The sequence below is a fragment of the Perognathus longimembris genome, chromosome 21 (genome assembly GCF_023159225.1).
Source record: "Perognathus longimembris pacificus isolate PPM17 chromosome 21, ASM2315922v1, whole genome shotgun sequence".
NCBI lineage: Eukaryota > Metazoa > Chordata > Mammalia > Rodentia > Heteromyidae > Perognathus > Perognathus longimembris.
Genome location: NC_063181.1, coordinates 42,307,045 through 42,325,501, shown reverse-complemented (window position 1 = coordinate 42,325,501; position 18,457 = coordinate 42,307,045). Strand labels below are relative to the sequence as shown.

Here is an 18,457-nt window from a genome sequence, read left to right as displayed (position 1 = left end):
ATGCTGGTCGTATTGCATCCCAGTCCATGAAATCACCAAAAGGAATCCAATACCTTATTTAGAACCTCCATCTCTGAATAATCATAAATCTATAGCCCTTCCCCTAATCCCAGAGATCCTTTTCCCTGCCATTTTTCTTCTGTTTTTAATCCCTTCAGTAGCTTCTTTCAGTTTCTGACAGATGGGGTCAGAAATGGATTAGGAGATAGCTCGTGGAATTCTGTTCCCAAAGACAGGTCAGTAACATAGGCTTATTAATCCCATGACTAAAAAGGGGTGGAAGGTATTAATTACACCCTTAGTCAATACAATGATAAAAGGTAAAAAAGAAATACAAGACATGCACTATGCCTTCATCCCTGGGTAATACATTTTAAGACCCCCCCCCAGTGGAAGCCTGGAACCGGGAATAGTTCCACCCCAACATAGAAAGCATGGTAAGTGATACCGCAACAGCTGATCTGATAAGATGGCTGTTGAGAGGCCGAATGACTAATGGAGCGCAGGGGGGGTGTGGTGCAAATGCCGAACCAAAGGACAATGGGATCCCAGGAGAGAGAGGACGAGACAGGATAAGACTTCATGGCCAAAGGGACACACCATTTAAAATAGATGAAGGTTTTATTTCTGGAATTTTTCATGTGATTTTTTTTTTTTAGCCACCGTGGGCCACAGGTAACTGAAAACACAAGGAAGCAAAATCATAGATAAGAGGACAACTAGGATTTACAAGACGTTATTTCCCATCTTCTTCATCCCAATCAGCCTTTTGTTTCTGTTCTTTAACTGTCTAGAAAAATATGAGGGAGTATACATAAAACACAGCAATCTGATTAAGCTTTTTCCCGTGGGCTCACATCTAGTAAGGACATCTGTTCTTCAACTGGATAGGACAAGTTTCTTGTCCTGTGCTCACATTAAGACCTAGGACCAGTTACCTCTCAGTTTCACATTCACAGTGTCCCCTCTTGCTATTCTCCTAAAGTGATAGCTAGTTAGCTAGTTACAATTTGGGGAGTAAGAGGCTTTGGAAGAGAGATTTGCAAGTAGGCAACCACAGCAAGCCAAAGAAATGAACGTATCTGTGAGGGCAGGCTGCTCTCCTGAATGTTTGGCCGACTACCTAAGCTGCTGCGTTTTCAAAGTCGGAGAAAAGGACTTTGCAAGTGAAAGACCACATTCACCGAAATGTGACAGTGGTTCCTGTAGCTAACATCTGAACTACTGTGATGAAGGCCAGATGTTATAACTTAGCAGTGTTTTCCTTAACTGCCTTTGTTGTTGTTTTCCTCCCCAGACTCTAACTTATACATGAAGGTTATTAGAGATGGGTGGGAAATGAAATTAGCATAATGCCTCTGACCTAGCGTAACCTACTGCTTGTTTTCCTTCAGGACGAGCTCAGGCCATCCTGGGAGGTTCCATCTGTAGGAAGCAGGCTCCAAGGCCTGCTCAGATAAGGCCATTTCCCTCTCGTTACTATTCTCAGCTAGAACAAGTCTTCTCAGGCTTGATATGAAATCATCAGGAAACAGGAAAAGGAATATGATTAATAATAAATGTTCTACAGCTTTCTTGGTTTTTTGTTTTAATTTGAATGTGTATATAATGTGTATTTATATAGACATATACACATATCTAAGCACCATAAATACACATTTTTCTAGGAGAGAAAAACCATCACACATCTAAGAACAAACAGGTTGGAGCAGATCCAGGTCTCCGTGAGTTCCCAAGGACAGCTTGAAAGGTTGGGCATCTGTGCCAAGAAGTTAAGAAAAGTCCAAGAACAATGTCTTCCCTCAAAATCCATTTTGAGTCTATGTCCATTGATTTTTCTAAAGTGTTTGCATAGCTACTTTTATTTTTGGCTGATTTCCTTTTTTTAGAACCTCTTTTTCTTCCAATTTTAGGGTACGAACTCAGGGCATCAGGAGCTCATTTGGCTTACTTGCTTAGTAGCATACTACCACATGAGTCACCCCGTCCATCTGGCATTTTGCCAGTTAATAGGAGATAACGTCTTTCATATTTTTCTGGTTTCCATGAGGATCTGTAATCCTCTGGATCTCAGCCTCCTCAGTAGCTAGGATTACAGGCAATAACCATTGGTGTAAATTAGTCTAGATGCAACTTGTTAAAAGTAAGGAGAATACAGATCAGGACACCCTTGTTCCATCCCTTCTTGTACCATTACTATTTGGTCAAAAGGCATAAAAGAACCAAATATGGTGACACAGTTCTTTGTAGCATCGCATAAATTATTTATTCACATTTCTGTGTGCCAAACCACCGAATATTTGTAAGCAAGCAAAGGGAAAACCACTGTATAGCCTTCTGTCTCCAGAATATAGCTTCCTAATTATTTCAACACTTTCTTGCTAGAAAGGTGTCGAGAGCTCTATACAGTCCTTTATAGATACTCCCTAAATCATTAATCATCCTCTTTAGTAAATAAGATACATGTGCACTAAGCAAGGTAGGACAGAGGTGGATTCCTTCCTCCATCCTTCCTCCGTTATTCTAAGCAATGTGACGATATCATCACACTCAGTGATTCCAATGTATTTTTCTTCGCCTAGTTATCACCTGAACCACACAGATGGTTCATATTAAGTTTACAATTACCTATAAGCAAGAGATATTTTAATATGAACAAAAATCTTTGGCTATGCTTTTCTACACCCAAGTTTCTGTTTAAGTTTTCAGTCTAAATATAGAATTGACCTTTGTCCTAGTTTAACCTAATCTTTTTCATTTTAAATACTCTTCTTGTTACCCACCTTGGCAGCCAATTGAGATAGTTCTGGGTCCTTGTCTCTTCATACATTAGATCTTTGTGATGCCTATAGATTTTTATAAGCTTGCTATTTGGGACTTTTAATTAAAAATGTTACATTGAAAGATGGGTGTCTGTGACCTACAAATAACTAACATATATCACTTTTCAAAGACTACATCTGTAAGCCAAGCAAAGTAGCATAGGTCTTTAAGTTCAGCACTTAGGAGCCAGTAAGACTGCAAGTTCAAGAACACCCTAGGGATATCGCTCAGTGGTAGAGTGCTTGCCTAGCATGCATAAGACCCTAAGTTCAACAACAGCACTGCATATTTATAATATTTAAAACTATGTTTCCCAAATCTTACCTATAGAAAGGTGTCAGCTAAGGATGAAATAGTTAGCAGCAAGTGAGAAAAAAAACAAGATCAATTATTAGAGTAAATTATAAATTTCCTGAAATTCTAACCCCTGAAGTAATTGAGTGAGGAACTGTAAGACCTATCAGATAACTGGTGTTAAAATAGATCATAGGAATATGGGTTCCATCCAATAAGATCAGTGACCTTGCAGGACGAGAAGGAGTTATCAGGAGAATATGCACAGCAAAGGCTACATGAGGAGATGGTAAAGAGGTAGCTGGCCCTCCGCGGGCCAGGAAATGAGATACCTTACCAGAAATCAACTGTTACCTTGATCAGAGGCTAGACTTCCAGCTCGAACACTACGAGGAAATAAATTTTGCTTGGCTGTGCCACTCAGCCTGTGATATTCTGTGATAGCCGCAGAGCAATGCACTGTAGCAATGCACTGAAATTTTATGATGAATTTTACATTTCTTGAACGTAAAGCCCACTTCTTTTATTTTATTCCTGTTGCTCTTTCTTATTAATACGTCCCCACTCTTAGGCAATTATGTTGATAATAGATTTACATCAACGATGAGAACCCAGCAGCCATGACACCATTCCATGCTCTGAAGAGTCCCATTGCTGGACTAGAGTGAGGAGGCCACAGCAGCACGGGTCTCAGGCCAGTCAAAGGGGAGAGGCCTCCGTCTGGCCGGGGAGGAGCCTGACTGGCAAATGTATTTCGGAGAGAGTGGATGGCATGCAGAAAGTCAAGGAATGGCTGTGGGCTTGGAGGAAGTGGCCGCGTTAGTGCAGGATTGTCATGAGAAGGTAATTGCCTGACAAGGACAAGCAATTTTAAATAGGGATGGTCTTGGATGGGGGAGAATTAGTTGGAGTGTGTTTAGGGGTTTGGCTTACTGTTGTTTTCATTATTTTGGTGTGGGTTGTCCTTTAATCCAGATGCAGGAGGCTTTAGCTTATGTTTAAGCTGAGCAAAAGACTAAGAAGTAGATGTCAGGTGGAGTCTTGTCAGGAAACAAACCCTCCTGGAGACATAGAAACCCAATAGAGGAAGCTGCGGTGGAATGGGGGAAGGGAGTTGTCAAGGGAGGCTCGGGAGCTGAGTGTACTCGCCAGCTTTCTCTAACTATAACACACAACTGACACCGAGCTACTTAAGAAGTAGAAAAGGTTAGGATGACTCAACAGCTTTGAAGGTTTCAGTCCCTGGCTGGTTGGTCCCTCAGGTTGAATGCATGTTACAGAGAAGAGTTAACAATCTGGAAGCATCTGGGAAGCAAAGGGGAGGAAAGAGGAGTGTGGGTCCCAATCTCCTCTTTAAGGACATGCCTCCACTTACCTAAATTCTTTCCTCTAATCCTCACTTCTTTAATGTTCCAATACTTCACCGATAGTGTCACGGGCTGGCAACCAAGCTGTTAATATGTGGGCCTTTGGCAAATGCGTGTTACAGCCGAGCAGTGGAGACGACACTGAAACACTCAGTGCGGTGGAGAAGGTATTAAAAGTGAGTTAGAGATGGAGGTGACGGGGGCCGGCTTAAAGGAATCACAGAGGCATGGGGAGGTTGAAGTCCAAAGATGAGGGAGAGAACGCCACTGGACAGGGCCTTTGTGTCGGTCATGGCTTCTACCTGCAAAGCTGTAGGATTTCCTCCCGCAGCAAGTGAGTCATTATGTAGGGTCACAAAAGAAAAGGTGGAATGCAGTTTGGAGTCCATGTGCATGTTTTCCAAGTGGAATTCAGTGAGAAATGAGGACTTCAGGAAATCCAGGGTAAAGACAGGCTCAAATGGCCCCAGCTGTGGTGGGCGAGAGAGAGAGGAAAAATGGAGATGACCACGAGCTGAAGACTTCTCAAGACTAAAAAGATTCAGAAAGCTGGTTCTGCAGTTATGGGGTTGGGGGGACGGGAGGGGAGGGAGGGGCTGGGCTAGATGGGGGGAGGGAGGTGCTTTATAAGGACGCCCTCCTCTTCCTCTTGTTTGGAGTGTGTGAACCTAGGGCTAATGTTTTCAGTAAAGTGAGATGAAACTGGAGGTTCTGTTGGTGCCACGTTGGTGGGCTCAGATTGCAAAGTTGTGGGAGAGTCGGAATCAAGGGAGTCGCTCCAGACTCAGGGAACTTCCCTACTCGCAGGCAACTTAATGGGATAGGAGAGCAAGCGAAGGCGGCAGCAGAAAGTGGTGCGGGTAGATCCAGGTATCCGCTACCCGTTCGGGGTGCTGGGGAGTGCGTGAGGAGGTCGAGGCACAGAGAGTGGGAGCAAGCGAGCGCTGGACAGTGCGTAAGATGTGCTTCCCTGGGCCTCCTGCACACCTGTCCGTGCGGATGCCCACGGATGACTGCTTCCCAGGAGCCATGGCGCCCAGGGGTTTGCATTTTCCTTTGCGACTAAAGATTATGGGGAGCGGATGTAAAACTGCAGCTACTTATTTGGTGTCTTTTACTGGATCCACAGTACACAACATTCCATTGAAACAAAAGCGGGCCAGAAACGGCTTGTATTTGAGCTTTAGGAGGTCCTAGGTAAGCACGATGAGACTGGCTATCATCGTAATAAAATATAAGGTGATCTGGTTAGAAATTATTCTAAAGCCAATATGAAACCAAAATCTACACTAATTATCCTTGAAGATAAGGCAGGTCTGTTCTTTGTACTTGTTTGCTTCTACTCTTAACAAAACAGGCATTGGTACTCTGTCAGGTACCGTGTCAGTTCAGGACAGTGCGGTCATTGGAAGCACGGCTCTTCAAGATCCACTGCTGTTCTTGTTCTATCACTTAAAATATGGGCAAGCATGGACAGAGCACCTCGCCTCTCGGGGCTCTAATATTCTCATCTGTGAAACGAAGATGCTCTGAATGTATCTCTCCATACATTTGCTGTGAGCATGAAATGAATCACTATGAACAAAGCATTTGGAAAGCTCATGTGGGAAATGCGAAATCGTATTCGAAATGAGTGGAACTGCCAATCCTGTTTGGTGGTGTTGGGTTGTCTGTGGTTGAAACGGTGTGGCAAGCTAGGCCAGCTTTGGATCTTGTCATTTTGACCTAGTCATAACCGTGCCAGATTGCACAAGCAGACAGTAATGTTTGGCATTGCCTGACATTTTCACTGTTCATGGCACAACTAGAACTGACTTTTACTTGGCACCCACCATTTTTTTAAAATTCCGCCCCTCCTTCCAACAACATATTTGCTTTTTATCACTAATATTTTTAGTGGCCATGCATTAAATACATAGAATGGCCTAGTGGCAAGAATGCTTGCCTCGTATACATGAAGCCCAGGGTTCGATTCCCAAGTACCACATATATAGAAAACAGCCAGAAATGGCACTGTGACTCAAGTGGCAGAGTGCTAGCCTTGAGCAAAAAGAAGCCAGGGACAGTGTTCAGGCCCTGAGTCCAAGGCCCAGGACTGGCAAAAAAAAGAAAAAGCAACCTTTCCTTCTGGGCAGTAAGTAGGTGATGCTCCTTGTATCTAGACGGTATGCTTGTTAACAGAGGAGTCTGTTTTGGCCTGTAGTTAAGAGACACTCAGTCTGAGTTTCATTCATTACAAGTTTTGCAATCCAAGGTCACTTCTAGGTGGAGTTCTGCCCTGACAACAGAACAGGAATGAACAATATTTATGATCTAAATAATAGGGTGCATTGACCTTAGGATACTGCTCTATTCACTCAACAAATATTGTAAATATCTCAGGCGCTGCGCTACTTCCTGCAGACACAGCCCTACTCTCTAGACAATCGCCCAGTATTTAAGTAAGACCTCAGATGAGTGTGATAAAGTAAGACCTTGGAATGCAAGTGGATATTGGGTAATGGAATTTGGCCACGAAAAATAAATACATAAATAAGTAAATAAATAAGCGTGTACCTCTGTGTGTGCCTTTATTATGAGGATGGGTAGAAATCAGGCTGTCATGATTTTCTGTCTGGGAATTCTTTGTCCAACAAGATTTCTGGGTGTGAAAGAGGAAGACTGTGTGGGAAGAGGACATTCTGGTGTGGAGAGACTTGTATGACCAAGACAGTAAGATCCAGGAGAAGAGGTACTTAGCTTGGAGTTTTTTGACTCAGTCAGAGATGGAAAGTAAAGAACTGATGTTCAAGTAGCCGGGGGAAAGTCCAGCGTGGTGTGTGCAGTGGGTAAAACGGAAGACGAAGAGTAATAGAAGAAGGTGAGACGCTTCGAATGCCAGGCCAGCAGGCAGGGCCCTACGCTGTAGGCCAGGGAGCACCATCAGGAATCAGCCCACCAAGCGTAAGGAGGGCCTGAGTGAACACACAGCACAGCTAAGCTAACCCGTAAAAAAGGACTAGAGAAGGGTTCCGAAAATAAAAGAAAGAATACTTGGGGGGGCACAGGAGGTGTGTGGGTTGTAAGAAAGGGAGAAGGCAGGTTATGAACTTGGTTCCTGCCTTGGGCTGTGAGAGCAGTGATTGTTTCTGAGCTTCAGAAGGGAAGCGGAGTCCACGACAGGAAGGATGAGCAGTGGCCATTGTGTCTAAACTCGAGAGGGGCGGGAGAAGACACCCAGCTGAGGTGTCAACAAATAAGTCAATGAGATCCTGTGAAGGAAAAAAATGAAGGAAGGAAAGGAAGGAAGGAAAGAAGGAAGGAAGGAAGGAAGGAAGGAAGGAAGGAAGGAAGGAAGGAAGGAAGGAAGGAAAGGGGGGTGGAGAGGGAAGGATGGAGGGAGGAAGAAAGAGAAAGAAAATCCAAGTAAAACAGACCAGTAGTTTTTGGAGGGGGGTGTAAAGATGCAGACATTGCTAGTAGCTTCAAGTCATTCTATGTAGTGACTCCTTTTCTTAATAATAAAGAATACAAACTTATCTGTTAGGGGAAAGTAAAGTTTAAGTATTGTGAACAGTTTTTAGGATAATGCGCAAAAAGGAAGAAGAAGGAGGAAGAGGAGAAAGGAGGAGGAGGAGGAAGAAGAAACAGCATCCAAATATAGATCAGGAAGATAAGCGCTATTAGTAGTGCTATTAGTAGTGGGCAAGTCTTCATCATTGTTATCGGGATTGACACACACTCTATCCATACCCTAATATTCTAAGCACGGATCTCATTTAGGAAACGCTGCTGAACCCTTGTCTAGGGATGTGCTCTCTCTAACATCTGGAGCCTTCACTCAGGAGTTCAGGTCTCTCCTATTCACCCATGCATGAAATCATCACTAAACTGCAAACGCACTGGCCATCTCCAGATTGAAATCTTCCCAAATAGAAACACCTACAAAACAGGAGTGGAAAGAGATATTTACTCATTTTTTTCTTTTTTCTTTTTCTCTTTCTCTTCCTTCCTTCCTTCCTCTATTTCTTTCTTCCATTCCGTTTCCTTCCTTCCTTCCTTCTCCTTCCTTTTCTCTTGATGCTTCGCATTCATTCCTGTAAAACATCTCAACCATCTGTCAATGTGTCGGGAGCAGTTTCCAATGGACGAGAGACCCTGGGCTCCCACAACATGGCTTGATTTGGATCTGAGTCATAAGGAATTCAGAATTTTGATGTTGTAGGAAAGATGTCTTTCCAAAAGGCACAGCCAAAGGAACAGAATGTGTTTGAGGGCACAGTAGACAAGATGACCAGTCCTCCGCAGGAGCCTAAGTTTGCCTTACTCAGTAGGTATGAAGGGTAATTACCACACACAGTTTTCAACTTGTAAAAGTTAGACTCTTGGTTAAAAGATGTGAGTCCCACTGGGTTAGCTAATCCCCACGCCACCTTTGAATGGCTTCAACTGACTTCTCCAAGCAAACCCCTGTCAGAGGCCCTAACGGTGAGCCAAATGGGCAGATCAGAGCTTTCCCCCTGTTCACGAAGCATGGTAAATGACCAAAAGGCAAACTGCTAAAAGAGAGCATGCGAGGTACCCGGAATCTGGCTCTTCCACCCTGGAGAATTGGCCCCTGAAAGGTCGTGGGTGTGCTAACAGCCCAGCAGGATCCCCCCTGAGAAACGCCCCACCAACTGGGGGGTCACCTTAGAAGTGAGATTTGCTCTGGCCTCTGTCTCCACTGGAAACACAGATAGCTTGCCTTCAGCATTAGGTTGTCATTTCGCGGGGTGGGGGCGGGGGCTAGGGCGAAGGAGAGTAAAAGGCTCCTTCCTCTCGTGTTCTCTGCCGCAGTCAGAGAATCTTTCCAAAACATTCGTTCTGAAGATGCCTTCATTTCTATGATCTATCACTACGTTCGACCTAGGAGAGTAAATACATTTTTTAAAAGGATGGTGAGATAGAAAACCAAAAAGGAGGAAAAGGAAATCAGAAGGAAAAAATGAACCTCAAATTAGGTTAAAAATATTAGCCCAGGAAAACTTGGCTGGGTACTTGTAGGAGATTGCCTCTTGCTGGTTCACAGTAAAAGTGCTTACAGTTTGTGTTTGCCTAATAATAGCATTCTAAGCAGTCTTGTCTTAACTTTTTATTGAAAGTCCTCCAGCCTTGAGATAATTTCTAAACACCTCCTTTTGTTTGGCTGAAGGAAAGTTCAAAGTGTGGCTCTAGGGAGATTATAAATCCACCATTCGTCTTCCCAAAGCCCCGAATGACGGACAGCATTTTCAAGTAGACCATGGGTCCGTGCAAGTAGAGTCTGTGTTTGTAGAGCCTTCAAGACAGAAACACTTTGCTGCTTGTCTGCTTTTCTTGCCAACTGTCTCCTGCTCTTTCTTCAGATACCTTCCTCTTCTCAGACAGCCCCTTCTCAACCTCCTGAATCGGATTAGAACAGAGAGCCTAATACTATTCAAACACTGTTCATAGCTCAGTACTTGACATTCTGAACCACATTTACCGGCAGACAGTGTCAATAGCTTGGCATTGCTGGTTACACATAGCACCAGAAAAACTTCAGACTTTAGGCACTTAAGCATTTTTACCTGTCGGAGCCAAGATATTTTCAAGTAAAGAGGAATATCCCTGCATTTCCACTGAAAGAGACATTGACTATGAACTTTGCCATTTGAATATATATCTATATACCCATATACTTTATGTATAGTATACATCTACTATATATATATATATAACTGATTATTATATCCTTTCTATCACAGTTAAAAAGACGTGTGTGTGTGTGTGTGTGTGTGTGTGTGTGTGTGTGTCCATGTTGGGGCTAAACTCAGGGCCTAGATGCCATCCTCTAACTTCTTTTGCTCAAGGCTAGCACTTTACCACTTGAGCCACAGCTCTACTTCTACTTCTGACTGGTTATTGCAGGTAAGTGTCTCATGGACTTTTCTGCCCAGGCTGGTTTTCAACCACGATCCTCAGATGTCAGCCTCCTAGGAGCTAGGATTACAAGTCTAGCCATTGGCTCCTTCCTAGAAAGATCTAGTTGCTAGCATGTGACTGTCCCATTTTGCCAGCAAAGGCCATCTTGACACTGTTGCGACTGGCAGCCCTTTCACCTTTGAATGTGGCTCAAGCCTCATCTTGGGAATGTTCTGGGACGTGGAGGATGCCGTCATGGGAAAAGAGCAGGTCTCTCCTGGTAAACTGCTCGAGAGCCACTTGATCTCTTCACATCTCCTTAGGGTGAAACCTCCATGGTAGGCTGAACTTCCTCCTTTGCAAGTTTCCATAAAGGGCTAAGAAGAAAGGTCTTTGTCGTCGCGTTCCCACGTGTCCGCGCGCGCTTGAAGGGTGAGATGATTTATGTGTGGAGTGCACCTCGGGCTGCGGAGGCCTCTTCGCAGGCAGCGGCTGAAGGGCGTGCTCGTGTTTATCACTGGCACCAGGACAAGCATTACAGAAATGCGCGCTCCTTGGCTCCCCTCCGAGACTCTGCTTTCTCTCTCCGCTGACTTCAAGTCACCTTGTCAGTCGTGCTGTTGTCTGTGGAATGCACTTCTCTCCTGGTTCGAATTCTGCAGGGGTCCATACTTTCACACTCTTCTGGCGCGCTGCCTTCGGAAGACCTCACCTCTGCGGATTGCCCTTTTCAAGTTGGAGAACGTGGCGCACGGCCTACGATGGCTTATCGGGGTTGCTTTCCCCTCTTGAAGTCTCTGCCCGTGTGTGCGTGTGCAGTGTCTACGCGTGAGCTGGGTCATTGTTTCCCTGGTTGCTTAGAGCGTGGCAGCGTGTTGGCCTGGATCCTAGATTCCATCTCTTGACTGCCACACATGGAAGCAGGTTCCTCCGCGGCCACGCAGATGCGCCGGGCGCCCGGGCCACTCCTTCGGCAGTTCTGCGCCTCTGGCCCTGAGGCGGCGACGGGGTGACAGCCCCTCGTCTGGGCTCGCCCCACCTGCTCCACCCGAGATGACACACCTTCAGGCCCCCGTGGGAGTGACCCAGAGAGTTTCTTGACTCCCCACACGCAGCCTATACCTTTCTATGACCCCCGTGGCTTCACCTACCCAGCTTCCCTCCTGGAATGCTCACCCCACTCTTCTCCGATGATCTAACTATTTTGCAATCTTTGGTTTAATCTTTATTCTTGGAAGCGTTGCCTGCTGTTTACCGCCAGGAAGTACTCGAATTGTTTCTTTGCAGTGAGCACTAGATAACACTTATTTCTAGCTATTCCTGGGAGGTTAGAGGAGAGGAACCCCAGAGAACAAACTCCAAGTCCTTTTACCCAGCCTGCTTTTTTTTTTTTTTAAGATCTAATTATTTATTTGTTATTCTTAAAGGTTCTTGTTTTTGACTGGAGAGAAGTAAAAGAGTTCAAGGAGGACAGCCTTCCTCTCTGGCAATCTGTTCATGGCGTTTATCTTTGGCTTCCCTCATTCTCTTAGCCAAAAGCTTAGTGCATCTACCGCAGCTCCGACCTCATTTTGATTAGTACATTGTTTCTTCAGAACAAAACAATGGCAGTTGTGTGCAGAACACATGGAGTAACAAAATGCCGAATCTTGGGTACTTGGGTCATGGAATTTTTTGCCTTCTTTGTGTAAGGATTTCCTAGCAATGTATCAGCAGACATTACCTTTATTGGAGAGATTTAAAACTTTGTGGACTCTAATCGCTCTTTTCAGTCCCAAACAGCAAGGCAGAGTAGTAAGAGTCTGGTAGTAGGTTCCTTTCCTTTATTTCACAATAACTAAGTTGAGGGTACTCAGATCGGTTTCCCCAATGCAACCCCAAAGAGATTTTCTCTTTCTCTCACAACTTCCCCTTCGTCTGGAACAGGAATGTCCCTTATTCAGTAACAAGTGAACTCAGCCACGGAGCAAGACACTGCATTATGGGAAAACATGGTTTGGTGTTCCCACCGCTAATCCAGACGGCATAGTCTTCACTCAGCACGTCAATGGCAACTCGTGTGGTCGTAGACATCTCATAGAAAGTATACTACCTTGATGAGTTTCCGAAACCCAGTGGCTGGGGCAGATATCAGCTTCATTGTCATGCCTCTGCTCACCTGGAAGCACTGTAATAATGAGTCTAATCTACTTTACATCTGAAGCAAGAGGCAAACCCAGGGAGCGTGCATTCAGAACCTGATTCCCAGATCCTGTAACACTGCCTACTTGTTTCAGCTTTCCAGTTAAAATATATCTCTTGAAGCCAGGGACCTGTCTTCATTTCACCTCCACCCCCTACACACACACACACACACACACACACACACACACACACACACACCATCTGGCACAATATAATTCACACAGTAGGCCTAACAAATGCTTGTTCAGATTCTGATTGTGCCAGAGTTTGTTCACACTTCTCCTACAAAAAAAAACCCTTCAAAGTACGTGTCCGTCTTCTGAGAGGAAGGGTTGTTACCCGCTGGAGACCCACCCCAAGGGCTCACTCTGAAACTCAAGGCTGTGGTTGGGTAGGATCTGCCTCCTCAAGGACTCCCGGCCAAGAGAAAGTGTGGAAGCGGAAATGCAGTCTGTCCTCTGATCTTCAGGTCTTGGAGGAAAGCTGAGACAACCTGAGAAAGGGAAAGCTTTCCTCATTGGTTAAATGGGCTCATGGGCCAGGGGCCTCTGAGAGAGGGCACCTATTTTTGGAGGGAGAGAGAGAACCAGAGAGACAGACAGACAGCTAGATAGATAGATATGAAGATCCCATGTGGGTTAGCAGAAGCTCAAATATCACAATTCACAGTCAAATGTACGTTTGATCAGAAGAACTGGTCAATATTACTTTGTAGAGCCGAGAGATTTTAGTTCTCTATTATCACAGAGCCTATATAACGTTTAATTATTTTATATTTTCTTTAAAATAATAAAACACTTATCTATCACTATAAATATGCATGTGGACACATACATAGGTATATGCACACGCACACACATACTCACACCCTAGGAACTTGATTTTTAGTAAAAGTGAGGACAAATGTAAGCTGAAATGTTCAAATGTATACATCTACCGATATTGACTCGCTTACTCCTAAGGATGTAAGAAGGATGTTTCTGTCTGTTCTTTCTTTTTCCCATCAATATAGAAGCACTACTTTAAAATGACCAGGAAGAAATCATTTGTAACATAAGACGGGATCATTTATAACACAGGAAGTCATGTAAGACTGTATGCTCCACTAGAAGAAAAAGGTCCTAATTAGGACCTGGGTAGGTAAGGTCCTACCCAGGTCCTAATTAGGTAATTAGCCTGGGTAAGGGGAAAGCTTTATGTGTGCCTGGCATGATCAGTCTCCCCAAAAACATTGTGGATGGGTTTTCCACCCACAGCTGGTCTTTAGAAAAGAGAAGGAAACAGCTGACAGGACTTCCATAAGAGCGTAAATTTAATACAGTATAAACTTAGAATTGAAAAGGTCTTGAAGCTATCAGAGCCACCAAACTCTTTGTTTTGCAGAGAAAAAAATGCAATTTGGAAATATTCAGTAATTTGTAGCTCGTTTCTTCATTTTTATTTTATTTATTTATTTGTCAACTGTGGAGCTCAAACTCAGGGCCTGGGCACTGGCCCTGAGCTTTTGTGCTCAAGGCAGAGCTCTACCACTTGAGCCACAGTACCACTTCCCATTTTCTCATGGTTATTTGGAGATAAGAGTGTCATAGACTTTCTTGCTTAGTCTGGCTTTGAACCACGATACTCAGATCTTCGCCTCCTGCGTTGCTAGGATTACAGGTGCCAGCCACCAGCAACTGGCCATAGTTCATTTCTTATTTTACAGAAGCCAGTTGCTTTCAGACCATCCATGTCTCCTCTCATTCCAGATTGCTTGATGCCAGAAACACCTTGCTACAGCTTTGTCCATCTAATACCTAGCAATTCACACAGGCAAATGGCAAATCTAGCCTTCTAAATGGATATACTCCATAATACTGACCTCGTGTCTTTATTTCAGACGAGATCAGGCGCATTCAGGGTGGTATGTCCGTAGACTCGTGTCTTTATTTAAATACTCATAATAAAAGTTATCATCATTAACCCTCTCCCTTTTATCCTATATAGCCTTCATTTGTATTTTCAGACCAAAGCAAGAACAGTAAGTTTGCCAATCTCAGAGTAATATCAGGAATATTGACAGAGTTCCATAGTCAAGTTCCCATATTAAACCACAAAGATTTAATATACACAAATGCATTCCTTCCTTTACATGAGTGTGTAAGAAAGTTCAGGTTACAACTTACAAAGAGAATCTCATCTCCTACTTGTTAAAGAAAACTGCCATTGATGTCAATCAAATCAAATACGATTATTTTTTAAAAAATTAAACTATTAAATCCAATCCTGGAAATCAAATGAGAATCTGTAATAGTAAGGATTTGGAGAAAATGAGTGAGATTCAAACAAATTCTATCCAAAGAGAGATTTATACATTTTTTTGGTCTAACAATATTTTTATACTGCCCCAAAATGTAGATTTTTGCCTTCAATATTCTTTTAATTCTTGAATAAGTTAATAAATTATTGTTCTAGCTTTAGCTATTTCCCATTCATAGATCCCCTTTAGACTTGTCATCAATAAATTATTTAGAAATTCAAAAATGGATTCCCTCCTAACTTTGGAAATTGGTTAGTATCTTGACTGTAGCTTAAAATTACCTTCTGTCTTTCCCTGCTTCTTCCTGCTTCTTATTTGTGTAATAAGCAGCAACGATTCTGTCCTTCAAACTGTCTCCTTTGGAAAACTGATGTCAGCTATTTATAATTCTTCCCTTCCATTGTGCTTTAATGGTTACATTACAGTTCACAACAGCTGAATATGTATATGGTAGTTTGTCCAAACTCTTAGTGTGGCCGGTGGGGGAAGGAAGACCAGCGAGCTCCTTTTCTTAGAAGGATTCCAGGAAGACTAAGTTATCTTTCACCTAAAAGAAAAAATAAATTTCTACTTATCCTATGGATTAATAATAATAAAAAAAACAGTGGATGAATTAGTGCCCCATTTTAGTTTAAGAATATCTTTCCTTCCATGTCTCATCTGTTTCCAGTGCACACACACAAAAAAAATTGACAAAAATTAGCCCAGAATAGCTATTTTGACACAGAGAATTAGAATGTCACACACTGCCAGGCCCTGGTGGCTCACACCCGTAATCCTAGCTACTCAGGAGGAAGATCTGAGGGTCGTGGTTTGAAGCCAGCCCAGGCAGGAAAGTACATAAAACTCTTACGTCCAGATAGCCACCTAAAAGCTGGAAGTGGAGCTATGGCTCAAAGCAGTAGAGTGCTAGCCTTGAGAAAAGCTCAGTACAGCACCCAGGCCCTGAGTTCAAGCTCCAGGACCTAAAAAAAAACAACACCAGACACTGAAAAAAAAATTATCCTATGAAGATAAAGAAAAATAAGCATTAAAGATACTGAATGTATGAATTTCCTTCAACCTTAAACCTTAAAAATGACATAATGATTATCTCCACATCTCACTTGTATCTCCCAGCTTTAATTAAACACTAGTTTTGCTTTTAATCTCATCTTGCAAACCTAAATAAAAGTCAGCACTGTTCTTGGCCTGTCAAATGTGCTCTGTAGTCAAAAAAGATACTAGGTAGCTCATTTTCACCTGTAAAATTAAAATAAAAGATAATTATACCTATTCCTTTAACAGCCTCCCTCCCAGCTTTTTATTATTTATATAGACATACTTATAAAATGCAAGCAAATCCAAACATGATTTCATTATTAAATAGCTAGGTGAGGCTATCATAATAAAAGCTATCAAAAGATAACAACTATAATAACTAAATTGACTGTTGATAAACAAAATGAAATAAGAGCAAGATTTAACAGACTCAGGTCTACAGATCCCATAAGTCAGTCTTAACTATCCATATGGTTACTAAGGATCTCAAAATATTTTGTGGTTTGGCTTCTTTTCTTTCTTTCTGTGTGTGTTGGGGGTGAGGGGGGAATATTGAAGAATGAACCCAGGAGCTTGCACTTGCTAAGCAAGCACACTTTGCCATTTGAGCTACATCACCCATTCTTGGATTATGCTAAAATAATAGGATTTGTACTTCACTTTGACAATAAAGAAGAAAAAATAAATAAAATAATATGATTTATAAATCAGTTGTATTCATTTTGGTTGGTTTTTTTTTTAATAGTACATCTCTTTCTTCTTTACCAGGATCCTCTGAGAAAACGATCCCTACAAAAATTCAATTTTTCAATAGTGTGGCTCTTGTCTGACTTAATGTAGCTTCCAAATTTAACCATGTAATCCTCAAATGTTCATTGGACAAATATAACTTCCACATTTATTTTGCTTTTATTTTATTTCAGGTAGGCATATTTAGAGAGAAAAAAATGAAGCAAAAGCATTCTTAGCAAATGTTTCCCGTGCTAAATAAGCTTCTTCACTCCAAGGTTGTAATGCTAATAAGTAATCCCTTATTTTTAAGATTTTCTGCAGATTTGGTACAGAAAGGACATTTTTTTTCATAGGCTATGTGCTTTGTCTTAATTACACAGCCAAAAGAAAAGTTTCAGTTAAGGCTGAGTTCAGAATGCTAATAAGAATTCGACTCTAATGTTCATGTAAACAGGAAGTAGGCTTTAAATAAATCCATACTAAATTACCTTGCTACTTACTAAATATTTTATTGAAATCTTCATCTGACTTCAACTAGTGGCTCAAAGTCAGGATCTAATTCAGACATATTTGCATGCTGTTATCAACATTTTTAAGTACTAATACATTGTCTGAAAAAAAAATAACTACGTTTTCTACATTTGCCTTGCACATACCCTATTATTTCAAAACGTAATTGCCCCTGTTGAAAGACCAGATCCTTGAAGAAGTGTGTCATGGGACTGGGGCCTGGCTTCCAGGACAGAACACTTGCCTGGCGAGTGAGAGGCCGGGAGGTCAAACCCCAGGACCACACGAGCCAAGCCTGTGGTATGAAGGCAAGCGAGGGAAGATTTGCAGATTCACTCCAGCGCCTCAACCATCGGTTTAGCTTTGCAGTGCGAGCTTCACCCTGGCCACGAGACAGCACCAGTGCGGCAGTCTCCATCAGAGAGGGGTAGGAGATGGTTATTTGGGGTGGGCAAGGGAGGGAGCGTAGGTGGAGTGGAGGTTTTGTATTGAGGACCAGTGATGGATATTTATTTCCTGAATTTTAATGAATTGTCCCGACTTCTGATGAAAGAAAGAGAAAGAGGAATGGAGGGAATGAGGGAGAGAGGAAAGAGGAAGGAAAGAAGAAAGGAAGGAAGGAAAGAAGGGATGGAGGGAGGAGGAGGAAGAAGGAAGGAAGGGAGGGAAGGAGGGAGGAGGGAAGGAGGGAGGGAAGGAGGGAGGGAAGAGTGAATATAAAAACAAAGAATGCCTGTCGTTAAATGAGAGCAGTGATGTCCCAGGTTATGAGATATGCATCTACAGACGTAAACTATTTATTTAGAGTCATCAAAAGTGTGAATGAATACAAGAATTGTTATGCTTCATTTTGTCCCGTATGTACTTCTTACAAAAATAGGGTATCATACTAAAGAAAAGCAAACAGAAGATCTTTATTTTCTTTGTTAATTTTTTTTTGTTCAGAAGGTGGCTTAGTGCCCCGCAGGATGGGAGGAGAGGAGACATGGAGCTGTTTCTAAGAATTCAGTCTGTTGCAATATGATAGGTGACACACGTAACCGCTCGTGTTTGGATTGAGAATTCCAGAAATGATGAAGTAAACATGAGTCTCTCCAAGCTGTCAAGTCACCATGAAGGTCACTTGAAATGAGCGTGGGGACGAGAGAAGCATCCCTGCAGCGAAGACTCTCACCAGGACTGCCTATCTAGATCATGGGTTAGAATGGCAGGGATTACGATGGGCTGCCTGTTTTCAAGCTTTTCCTTACATCACCCCACACGTCAGCATCTTCCCTGAAGACTCTTCCTGACTCTTTATGGA

The 18,457-nt window shown here is 42.8% G+C and overlaps 1 protein-coding gene and 1 long non-coding RNA gene across 2 annotated transcripts in view; one reads left to right on the top strand and one right to left on the bottom strand.

Annotated features, from left to right (window-relative positions):
- Dlc1 (DLC1 Rho GTPase activating protein) overlaps positions 1–18,457 on the top strand; it is a 334,097-nt gene that overhangs the window by 204,749 nt on the left and 110,891 nt on the right. The gene's annotated exons all lie outside the window — the stretch shown is intronic.
- On the bottom strand, positions 1,906–4,988 carry LOC125339479. The gene is made up of 3 exons (XR_007208542.1): positions 4,937–4,988; positions 2,324–2,325; positions 1,906–2,086 (listed from the first exon to the last, which is right to left on the bottom strand). It is a non-coding gene; the product is annotated as an uncharacterized LOC125339479 (long non-coding RNA).